The 12,919-nt window shown below is 42.9% G+C and overlaps 3 pseudogenes; all 3 read left to right on the top strand.

The window, feature by feature from the left end:
* LOC136610164 (dysferlin-like) lies at nt 1-461 on the top strand (annotated as a pseudogene).
* A 19-nt stretch (nt 462-480) lies between these two features.
* LOC136610166 (dysferlin pseudogene) lies at nt 481-1,576 on the top strand (annotated as a pseudogene).
* A 5,775-nt stretch (nt 1,577-7,351) lies between these two features.
* Nucleotides 7,352-10,809, top strand: LOC136610167 (dysferlin-like; annotated as a pseudogene).
* Nucleotides 10,810-12,919: the final 2,110 nt, after the last annotated feature.

Genomic DNA, 12,919 nt, shown 5'->3' on the forward strand with positions numbered 1-12,919 from the left:
ATGGAGGAGGACGCAGAAGACCCAGCCAGCACTGGAAACAAAGGTGAAACAACATCCCTTATGCAAGAGTCAGAGCAGCACAGCCTTCCCAAGAAAAGCCCAGTGGTGGTTCCAGTGCAGGAGATGGGGGGAGGGAGGGGCAGGAGGAAAAGAAGCGCCCCCAAATGGCAACTGTCAATCAAGCCTCAGGACTTCCAGATCCGATTGTGGGTGATTGTGGGGCATCAACCTTAAACCTATTGTGAAGGTGACTGTGGCTGCATGGACCAAAAGAACGTGGATCCAGAAGGGCAACAGTCCGTTCATTGATGAGATGTTTGTCTTCAACCTCATTAAATCCACGGTAGAGCTCTTTGATGACCCTCTTGGACTCATGCTTCCTGAGGACCGATTCTGTCATTACATAGTTCCGGATTGATATCAGAATGAATTATGGGGAACCAAAACACATCTTCCTATGAAGATGTTGCCTACTGAGAAGGTGTTGCCTACTGAGGGCACGTCTTTTTTGAGCTGGATACCAAATTGGTTAAATATACTGAGCAGAAGGTAAAGGATGTTTCTTGCAATGACATCCTAGGAATTGTAAAATATATATCAGTAGGTGGAAGTACTGTCCCTTCGCTGCCTCCTATTTGGCAACAATGCTCTAAGATGTCGATGATGCCACTTAGTTTGAAGTCAGTATCAGGAACTATGGCAATACATTTGACACCACCTGCTTACAGTTAGCCTCCACCGCACAATACAGAACAGCTCTATTTGATGGCTGTCAGTATTGCTACTTCCCATGGGGTAATATCAAATCTGTGGTTATTCTCATCATACTAGGAAGATATCTCTATTCAGGACAGATACACATAATATTCTCCATCACGCTGTAGACAATCTGGAAGCTAACTTGGAAAAAGTTCACCTTGCAGTTAAAGCAAAGTGTTCCCCGTATGACCTAGATTCGTTGGTCACACATCTGCTTGATGACATCATCAGTGACTGTGGCTAACCATTACCAGATGTCCTATCAATACCTTGAATCACCCACCTGGACCTTTATCTCTTTAGTTTCTGATGGTCAAAACAGCCAAATTGTCCAGTCAGCGCTGAAGATATGGTATGAGGAATGTGAGCTTACTGATATACTTGAGCAGGCTGAAGACTGGCTATTGAGACTCAAGACTCTCACTGAGGAGCCGCAGAAGAGCTTGCCAGATATAGTGATTTGGATGTTACAAGGAGACAAGTGTGTGGCTTATTACAGAATACAAGCACATCAAGTCCTATTCTCCAGGAATGGGGCCAAGTATTGCAGAAAACAATATGGAGAACTTCAGACGATACTTCTTTTATTTCCACAAGAAGAAAATAAAGGAGTGCCAGGACAGATCTGAGTGTAGCTGTGCTTCGGGCTGTCCGTGGATGAGAAGGAATTTAATTGGTACGCTCAGGAAAACAGCTCTCCGTGTTTGTAGAATCGTATGAGAACCTGACCAAGCTGGCATTAGTGGGCAAAATTTTCCCAATTTTAGCACTTTTAATTAATATACACAAATTCTATTGGTCTATTTTTACCACCTAAATGAAGTAAAATATGTGGCGAAAAAAAACAATGTCAGAATCACTTGTATATGCAAAACCTTTACAGAGTTATTCCATGTTTAAGTGACACATGTCAGATTTCCAAAATTTGGCTCCGTCTCTAAGGTGCAAACAGGCTTCATCATTAAGTCTTAGTCTTCTGAAATATTCCTCCATGTCGCTACAGAGCTCTGTTCTGTTAAGCGTTTTAGTGAGACAGAATGAAAGTCCTCTGGAGAGGACACTGACCTCCACATTAGTGGGGTTTTGAGATGACAGATTGATAACACAGCTGATTTTACCTGTGTCCATGTTCTGTTGGGGATTCTGTTCCATCATGCCAGATTTAGGATGTTCCTGATCGGTGTTTGGGTACAGGCCTGCTCTGAGCCGAAGTCTCTGGAGTTTCCTTTCCTTGTTCTCACTCAAGCAACATCATAGTGTTGTATAAAATTTTTGCATTTCCAGACAGAGAGGAACATTTACACCATCCGAACAGGACGTTTTTAAATCGGGGCTACCATCCCACCTCAATCGATGATGAAATCACCGCAGCCACCAGGATACCCAGGAATCAACTACTTCAATACAAGAAGAAGGAAAGAAACAATCGTGTACCTCTAGTGGCAACTAGAGGTACTGAGGAAAACTGCAAAGAAACTCCACCATACCCTACACAAGGATGACCGTCTGAAAACCATATTCCTGGACCCTCCCCTTCTGTGTTACAGGCAACCTCCAAATTTGAGGAACCTTATAATCAGGAGTGCATTGCCCTCTGACACACAAAAAGGAACTTATCCCTGCAAGGTAAGGAGCTGTAAGACCTGCTCACATGTACTGACTGCGGACAGGATACAAATCCCCAACACAGAGCAGGACTATAAGATCCCAGGGACATTCACATGTTCCACGTCCAATGTTGTGTACCTGATCCAATGCAAGGAATGTCCTGTTGGGGGGCTTTATGTTGGAGAAACAGGCCAAAGACTGAAAGCGAGGATGAGATCTCATCGCCACACAATTAAAGAGAGAATTACCTGTGGCCAAGCACTTCTCTAGTCATGGACATGACATAGGAGATATGAGAGTTTTGATATTGAAGGTTGGTTTCAAGTCACAAAACCACAGAAGAATTTAGGAATATAAATTTATAACAATTTTTGACACGCTAAATACTGGGTTAAATTATTTACGAGAATATATGGGTGAATGGCAGGTATGAGACATCTATAACACAGATAAGACTGCTGGCCTGACAACCCCCCCTTCCCCCAACAGTAATTCAGGGACCATAAAACTTTCACTCCCTTATTAGTGCCTAGTCTAAAAAGTTTGTTTCTGTTGCAGTATTCCTTTCAAATGCAAACCAATCACGTCCATATCTGTGCCTTGTCATAAGTATGTGTGTCATAAGTGTGTATAAATATGCATGCCTCTTCGGATCTATTCCATTTTAGCCTGACGAAGAACCTGAGAGGTTCGCAAGCTCGCTATTACATCATGTATTTTTGTTAGCCATTAAAAGATATCATATGTACAAGATTACGTGGTTTCACTTGCTGGGATCAGCAACTACTGGCTAACACAGTACTAAACCTTTGTTTTCAGTTTTATATATATATATATATATATATATATATATATATATATATATATATATATATATATGTCTTTCATTGTATTTGGAGCCTGACCCACATTATTGCTTTTGTGTGTTTGTTCCACTTTTCTTTATTTAATTATTGTATTCTTTTAGACTTTTAGGATTTTTGCTGCTATATGAGTATGCTAATTTGGACTGGTGATCTTTAGGTGGTCTACTGGATGTTCTGAAGACCTCTCCATGATCACATTGATTTCCATCTTTCTTCATTATAATTTTTCTGGAGTTTTTTCAGATATCTTTTGAAAGCCCCATTTGCTGATATTATAACGCATTTTATTGCATTAATTGCACTTTTTGCAATTATCTGTATAGATGCTGCTCTTCTTGTTTTAGATTTGTAAAGTTTTGTTAAGTTCTCTTTTATACTTTTGTTACGTATTATATTTTTGTGGGTGGTATTTTGCACTTTCACTTTTCTCTCACTCTGCACTCTTTTCACTTGCACTTCACTTTTCTTAGATGGCGCCCGAAATACTTTGTTATTCTTTCGTTTGTGGTATTTTTTTTTTTTCATTGCGCCCCAATTGTTCAAATAATGAGAGAGTGGGAAACGTGATTTCTAGATCACAGGGAGACCTGCAGGCTTGGACCTTTTCTTTATCCCCCACGTCCAAGGCTTTGTCATCTGTGGATAGTTTTTTTTACGTTCTCAAACTAATTTACAATGACCCAGACAGGGTGTCATTGCCAGTGGGGAAGATCAGGGCTTTGCCTCAGGGTGGATCTTCCATTGAGGAGTTTTGTGCGGAAATTTCAGTGCTGGGCGACCGAGACACAATGGAATGACCAGCTTTACCTACCCAGTTTTCTTTTGGCCTTAATAATACAATAAAAGATCTGATGATTTCCCATCTGGCACCTCGCTGTTTGGATGATGCCATGGCATTGGCTATCTGCGTTGGGTGGTGTGTGAGAGAACGACACGGGAAACAAACACTTTGGTTCTCTATGGAATCATAGGATGTGGAGGAACCCATGCAGTTAGGTTCTGTGTCTGAGCGGTCTGGGAGAGAGGGCAGGATCCGATTTGGAGGACGTTATTTTCTGTGTAACCAAATAGGGCACTTCATCCAGACTTGTTCACGTCGCGGATCTCGATCAGAGATGCTGGGGGGGTCTGGAGGTTAGAGGGATGTTTTCCCTGTGCCCACAGATCGCTTTGATGTCTTTTTACAGGTGGAATCTACCCGTTGAGATCAGTTCTGTCGGGATTTTTTTTTTTTTTTCAGACAGAATTCTTGGATTGTTGAGGTAGTATCAACTTAATCCATTGTGAAGTGCATAGGTTTGAAGGTAAGAGCAACGTGGGTTCACAAGGGGTCGATCATGTCAGACCAATCTGATCAGCTTCTACAATGAAGTAAGTTCTAAGCTGGACCTAGGAGAGTCTATTGATCTGATACGTCTGGATTTCTCTAAAGCATTTGACACTGTGCCACATGGGCTCAGTGGGGTGCCACAGGGCTCAGTACTAGGCCCCATTCTGTTCAATATATTTATCAATGACCTGATAGAGGGGCTGCACAGAAAAATATTAATATTTGCAGATGATACAAAATTATATAAGACAATTAATACAACAGAGGACAATGTACGGCTACAAATGGATCTAGACAAGCTGGGGATAAATGTAAGGTTATGCACATGGGCAAGAGAAACGGATGTCACCAATATACACTAAATGGGGCGCTGCTAGGGAAAAGTGATTTGGGAAAAGACCTGGGGGTACTACTGGATTGTAGTTTTAAATGGAGCAACCAATGCCAGTCAGCTGCTTCAAAAGCTAATAAAGTCTTGGGGTGCATTAAATGAGGTATAGGGGTGAGGGACAAGAACATTATTCTCCCACTATATAAGGCACTTGTCAGGCCCCACATGGAATACTGCACACAGTTCTGGACACCGGTGCTCAGGAAAGATGTTACAGTGCTTGAGGGGTTTCAAAGAAGGGCAACTAAATTAATAAATAGAATGGGAGGACTGGAATACCCAGAGAGGCTATCAAAATGAGGACTTGTCACCCTGGAAAAAAGACGGCTAAGGGGCAATCAAATAACTATGTATAAATACATGAGGGGACAATACAAGGATCTCTCCGATGATCTGTTTATGCCCAGGACTGCAACAGTAACAAGAGGGCATCCGCTACGTCTAGAAGAAAGCAGGTTTCATCACCAACACAGAAGGGGGTTCTTTACTCTAAGAGCAGTGAGACTGTGGAACTCTCTGCCTGAGGATGTGGTGATGCCAAAATCAATTGAGGAGTTTAAGAGGGGACTAAATGTCTTTCTCAAGTGGAAGGATATTACAGGATATACACATTAGGTGACCAGCGGGTTTGTAGTTCCGGGTCTTATATTTAGGTAGGAACTATTATAGGTTGATCCAGGGATTATTCTGATTGCCATTATGGAGCCGGGAAGGAAGTTTCATGCAAATGAACTAATTGGCTTCTGCCTCTTGGGGGTTTTGCCTTCCTCTGGATCAACTAGGGGTTGAAACAGTCTGAACTAGATGGACATTGTCTTCATTCAGCCTAACATACTATGTTATTATGAGCACTGGAGTACTCTATTCCAACGTCTGCTATTGATGCTACCACCTTACCCCAGATACATTTAGAATATGTTGTTCTGGACGTTTGTCTTAAGATTGGTCTGTTTTACACTGAGACTATCACATTGTATGTCATGGAGTCTCTCCTGGCACGAGTAGTACTAGACTTACCTTGGTTGCGGTTGCACAACCCAATGGTAGATTTGAAAAAGGGAGATATAATCAAATTGAATCCCTCCTTTACTCAAGATTGTATGTCCCCATACATGTTCTCGGTTTAGGTGGGTAAATTACCTGATTTCATACAGGAATTTGCAGACATTTTTCCTGAAGAGGGAGCAGACAGGTTGCAACTACATCAAAAAGGGGATTGTTCCATCGAGCTTCTCCCAGGCTGTAAACCAGGGGTCCCCAACTCCAGTCCTCAGGGACCACCAACAGGTCATGTTTTCAGGATATCCTATGGTAAGAACACCTGTGGCAATGTCTGAGGCACCGACAATAATTACATCACCTGTGCAACACTGAGGAAATCCTGAAAACATGACATGTTGGCGGTCCCTGAGGACTGGAGTTGGGGAACACTGCTGTAGACTAGCCAAAAGTTGCTTGTACAACTTAACAGTTCCTGAAAGACAGTTCCTTAGAGAGTATATACAGGATAGCCTAAAAAAGGGGCATATTCATCTTTTTCATTCTCCGTTGGCCGCTAGGTTTTTTTTCATGAAGGAAAAGGATCGGTAGTTAGGCCTTATTTAGATTTCAGAGAATTGAACAAAATTACGAAGCGAGACCTGTATTCATTGCCATTTATCCCAGATCTTTTTAGGCAGTTATTTGGGCCTAGCTGGTTTACTAAGTTGGATTTATGGAGTGCCTATAATTTAATTCGGGTCAAGGAGAGAAATGCATGGAAGACAGCTTTTAACACCCTGCAGGGACATTTTGAAAGCTTGGTTATGCCTTTTGGTCTAACCAATGCGTCTGCAGTGTTTTAAACCTTGATAAATGAAGTTTTGCATGAGTTTATTGGTCACCTTGTACTCGCGTATTTGGATGATATTCTTACTTTTTCTTGAGACTATGAATCTCATGTTTGTCTTGTTCTCCGTGTACTACGCAAGAATAAATTATTTGCAAACGGAGAAAAATGTGTCTTTGCTGTTCAAAAACTTTCCTTTCTGGGTCATATTGTCACTCCGAGGGAATTCAGTATGGACCCAGAGAAGGTTTGGGCAGTCTAAGACTGGGTGAGACCAAAGCCCTTCAAAGATTTCTGGGATTCACCAATTATAATTATCACAAGTTCCTTAAAGGTTTTTCTGAAGTAGTTAAACTCCTAACAGACATGACTACGAAGGGTTGCTCCTGAAGCATTACAGTCTTTTCAGTTGTTGTAGAAGCTTTGAAACCACTCTGGTCTTGGTGCAGCCGGAGGGGTCCCGGCCTTTTGTGATAGAGGTGGATGCTTTGGAGATTGGGGTGGGGGTTATTCTTTCTCAGGACACGGACACACTACGGAACCTTCGACCCTGTGCCTTTTTCTCACGCATGTTCTCTGCTGCTGAACAAAATTATGAAATAGGGGACAGAGAACTGTTGGCCATCAAATTGGCCTTTGAGGAGTGGCGTCATCTCTTTGAAGGGGCACAACATAAATTGACAGTATTTACTGACCATAAAAACTTGATCTACTTCAAGTCGCCAAAAAGGCTTAATTCGAGACAAGCACGCTGGTCCTTGTTCTTTTCACGTTTCAACTTCGTGGTCACGTACTGTCCCGGTAGTGAAAATGTCAGGGCAGATGCTTTGATCAGGAGTTTGGCTCCAGCTGCTCCAGATGGACCTCCGGTGCCGAATCTTGCTGAAGGGATAGTAGTATCAACAGTGTCACTGAATTTGATGAAGCAGATTTATCAGTCTCAAGATTGGGCTCCATCGGGTCTTCCTGAGAGAAAGCTTTTTGTGCCACTACATTTACGTTTGCAAGGTCTGCCTGAGATACACAGTTCGGTCTTGGCAGGTTATCCTGGAATAAATAATACTAGGAAACTATTAACTAGAACCCTGGTAGATCAAAGCCCAAGGGTCTGTAGGCCCCTTCTAGAAAGGGAGCTACTGTTGTGAAGTGTGAAGCCTGACTATGCATTTATCTTCTTTGACTCCACTGGGTGTATCTTAAGGCCCATTTGGACACAACGATTATCTCTCAAAATTCGCTCAAAAGACGTCTTTTGAGCAATAATTGTTGTGTGTAATTACACTGACATTGTGCAGTTTTCGTTATGCCGTCACTCATCATTTTTTTTTTCAGCGTGCTGAAAGACAACGATGAGCCTTATCAGAGATTTACAGCGGGATACAGCTGATACCATTGTTTCAGCTGTATCCTGCTCCCTGATGACAGGCTGGGTATGAAGAACAGAGGAGTCCATCTCTGTTCTCCATACCCTGCACGGAGCGCTCGGCTGTATAACAGCCGGGCACTCCGTGAGGAAAACAGCTGGATGCAGAAGACAAGCGGTGACACCCCACTTGTCTTCTGCATCCTCCGCTCCGAGCGCTCGGCTGGATGCAGAAGACAAGCGGGGACACCCTGCTTGTCTTCTGCATCCTCCGCTCACAGTACAAGGTGATTGCTCATCTTGAGCGATCATCTTGCACTGTAAATGATTATCGCTCAAAAGTCGCTTGAGCGAAATCTTTTGAGCGATAATTGTTGTGTCTAGATGGGCCTTTATACCTGGGGCCAATTAAGGACTTCCAAGTTACTTCCTGATCTGAGTTCTGTGCTGGTCAATCTCAGTTCAGTCTCTTTCTGTTGTGGAGTAAGGACGTCACTGGATCCGGTTTCCATGGTCCTTTCAGTGGTCCTCTCAGATAAGTTCAGAGATTCTTTACTGAGATTTATTCTTGGAGGTTTTAGGTTTACTCTTAAGTTGGTTTTTCCTTTGTCATTCGCTAGGGTTAGCGAGTGGCACAGGCACGAGGGTGGATGCATCCTCATCAGGACGGGCCATACACTAGTAGTTAGGGGTTGTCAACGGTCTAGTTTGCCTTAGGAAAAGTTTCACCCATTTTTTATTTTTCCTTGTACCTAGTGGTGTGAACACTGCTCGAGACGTTACATTTTAGTTTGCAGTTATAGTACGCACAAAGCAGATGTGACAATTGGGTTAGTTTAATTTCCTAATTTATTATGGTGTGAGGGGTTCGGCTATTTTATGCAGGGTCACAAGGGAATTTGTCATATGCTCTTGTGCTCTTGCAAATCTTTGTGGCACATGCTTTATTATTATTTTGCAGGCTATTGTATGCATTAAACTTTCATTATAAATCACCATTGTAGTCTTTGCAAGCTTTGCCATGGTTAACACTCTGTGATAATAAACTAATTGTAGCTGTTTGTTATTTCTCATTTGGTTGGAACTATAAATATGTATGGGGAATGACTCACATTATTCCTTGACAAAGCTCAGGGCGAAACATACGTCAGGGGCACAAGACTTCAGGTTTGCTGCCATGTATGCTGCTATGGTATTTTTGTCTGCCTGATATAATTTAATACTTTCTTTGGCTATTTGTGTTAAACTGTATAAGACACATTGTTTTCTCTCTAAGTATTGTTGCATTTGCACTCTTCCATTGCTATTCGTATGAGAGTTCTTTCTACTGTTTCCTATGTGTCTTTTGGTAGCCATATATTTGCTATTTGCACTTTTTTAATGTAATGTATGCTTACCTCTAGTCTGGTTTTTATTATAGCTGTATACCTTCCTAATTATTTTAAAATAGTTTGCTAATAAAGATTGTCTTGTTATTTTAGAATGATTGGCTGTGCTGTGATTCTTCTTTAGGTGTAGTATGGCATTTGGAAAGAGGTTTCGACACTCTTCAAGTGCTGGACACTGTGTTGGAGAACATTGAGGACTACAAGGTACTGTCGAACATCTGTCGTACATTCCAGCTGTATAGAAACAGATCACAAGAAAAGGTTGAAGATCCATCAATGGTTGGGGTATTCAAGGGGTCTTTAAAAATATACTTCCTTCCTGGGGATCCATTGGTTCCCGTGCCACCTCAATAATCCTTTCAGCTCTTGGCAAAAGGGTTACAAGACTGCCCAATTAGGGTCTATATTATCCGTGCATTCAACCTGCAACCCAATGGCAAGTGTGACCCCCTATGTGAAGATATCTATGGGCAAAAAGTCCATCAATGATCAAGAGCATTATATTCTGTGCATGATAGAACTTGTTTACGGAAAGATGTTTGAGCTAACCTGCACCTTGCCCTTAGAGAAAGACCGGAAGATCAAAGTTTATGACTACGACGTGATGCCAAAGGATGAAATGATTGGAGAGATGTTCATAGACTTGGAGAACCGTTTTCTCTTCAAATATAGAGCCCAATGCTGCATACCACAGACGTATTGCCTCTCTGCACTGAATCAATATTGGGACCAGCTCCGACCTACCCAGCTCCTTCATATATCCGCCTAGCAGTGCAGTCTCAAACCTCTGGTCTACAAGAACATCCGCATTTTATTTGGGAATTATGAGTTCAGCATCTCTGACCTTGAGAACAGTAAATTCTCAAATTCACATCTGGGACCCTCCGAGGAACGTCTGGCCCTACACGTCTGGAGCAAACAGGTCCTCGTGTGTGAACAGCACCCAGTACAGACCCAGTCTATGGGAGATACAAGCAATTTTAACTAGCGGCTCGTGTTTCTTTTTGGTTAACTTCCTGTGGAGCAGGTCTGTTCGGTGTCTAAGAAGGAGCTTTTCTGGAGCATTGGCAAAACTGAGAGTAAAATTCCCGCAAACCTCAACCTACAGATATGGGACAATGACAAATGTTCCTTTGATGACTATCTAGGTACTGTACAGTTGGATCTGAACCGGCTCCTGAAACTTGCCCAGACAGCAGAGAAGGACCCATCTATAGTGTTATCACTGTGCTGTCGACATGGGACGAAACCCACTTGCTCCTTATGTATAAGTTGAGGGATCCACAGAGACAACCAATTGGCTAGCATCTTAGTAAATATTTTCAAATTTGAATTGAGTAGAGCAATCAGTCTACAACTAGCACATTCTGTGGCATCCTTGCCCGATTTCAGAATCCAAGTCAATCTTCCAAGTATGTTTTTGCAAAAACACTGCAGTGTTTCAGAATAAGGCCCAATACACATGGGCATATTTGCATTGCTGAACCCGGAGCGGGCGTCCGCCTCTGGATTCCGCACCATAGACATGCTATGCACAAACGCTTTTCCATGTCCACGAGCGGAAAACAATAACGATTTTCCGCTTGCAGAGGGAAAGTCACAGCATGTCCTATTTTAACACGGACGGTTTCAATTGAAGTCAATGAACCTGTCCGATCCGGGGCCTATCCGCAGCTGTCACTGCGGATGGGCCGCGGAATCCGTGTCATCGCCTAGCGACGGTGCGGCGTCATCTGTACTGTGCATTACAGATGAAGACATTGCGAACAGGCACGCAGGGGGTCCGCAGGGGTCACCGACCAGGCACCGGGCCGGATTCCGCTGCAGGATCCCACATGAGGAATCCGACCTGGCCGTGTGTATTCGGCCTTAAACATATAGGGCCAAATGTTCTGGGTTAATGCTGCTAGTAGTTTGCGAAGCATGAACCTGGTGAAAAGTTCCCTTTAAGATGTAGAGCTGGTGTATATCAGTTCCCTCAGTTCACTTAAAAGTTTATTGGTTAACTTATTCTTTCTCCCTCGTTCTTAAATCAAAGCTTAGGGGCGCTTTTTGAACTGAAGAAAAAATAACTTCATTATCTTTTACACTTTTTTTGCATAGTTGTACAAGAGCGAGTCAATAATCCGCAATACAGCCATTTCAATAAAAATGAAAAACTTGTAATAACATTTTTAAGCAAAGTCCCTTTGCTTCTTAACACACGTCTTCCATCTCTGCACAAGCTTACTTATGCCTTCCGAACAAAAAGTTTTTGGCTGAGCTATGCATGCACCACTTCCTTCAGTTCTTACTCCGAGGTGAATTGACGACCCTCTAATGTCTCCTTGAGTGGACAAAACAGGTGAAAGTCTGAAGTGAAGAGATTGGGAGGGTGAGCTAATACCTTAGATTGGAGTTTCAGGAGGGTTTCAGCAGTATGTGGATGGGCATTGCCATGCAACAATACAATGCCTTTCGACAATTGTTCTCTGCCTTTGCTTCGAATTGCAAGCTCAGACTTGTCAATAAGCATTTTATAGAAACAAGCATAGTTTATTGTTAGGCCCCTCTCCTGATAATGTTCCAGTACTGGGTCCCAAAAAGTGTGAGCCTCAACTTTCCTGCTAATGATGGCTTTTTAGCCTTTTCTTAGTAGCCCATTATGGATGTTTTCATAGGATAACCTGTAGTTTACTCTCCAGCTCATAATGATGGACCCATGTTTTGTCACCAGTGATGATTCTGTACAAGAAAGTATCATCTTCGTTATCATAGTGATCCAAATGCTGTTGGCATATGTCCAAGCTGTCACAGCACTCTTCCATCATGGCTCACTTGCTCTTGCAGCCATGCTCTAGCTCCTTCCTTCTCCTCAGTTCGCTCCCTGACATGTCTCTAGGACTCGCATGTGCTTCCGGACAGTCTCTTAAAGGGCCAGTGTGTGATCCAATAACTTGTCCTTCCCCAATCCTGTTCCTGCACTTCCTATATTAGGCATTAGGTGGATACCTAAGCAATTGGTCTCCTACTGCCATTTATGACAAAGCCCCTGTTTGAGCTTGTTCTGGCTCTGAGCCTTGCCTGACTTTGACTATACTGACTTCTGTGTTCTTTGACTTTGTCTCTGTAGTCTGGACTCCGTTATTGCTTGCTGCCTGTCCTGAACTTCAACTTGGACCTTGTTACTTCACCTCTGCTGCAAGCCCTGACTATAACTTAACCCCTTAACGACTGCCCCATCGGGAAACTACGTCCTCATTAAGTGGGCTTTAATCCTAGAGGACGTAGTTTAATGCATCCTCTTTGGATTGATGCCCACTTGCCTGAGGATGTGACAGCTCCATGCTGTCGGTGCCCGCAGGTAGCTGACAGCATGGAGCTGTCATCCCAGGATGCGGGCAGTC

This window comes from Eleutherodactylus coqui, chromosome 2 (assembly GCF_035609145.1).
Source record: "Eleutherodactylus coqui strain aEleCoq1 chromosome 2, aEleCoq1.hap1, whole genome shotgun sequence".
Taxonomy (NCBI): domain Eukaryota; kingdom Metazoa; phylum Chordata; class Amphibia; order Anura; family Eleutherodactylidae; genus Eleutherodactylus; species Eleutherodactylus coqui.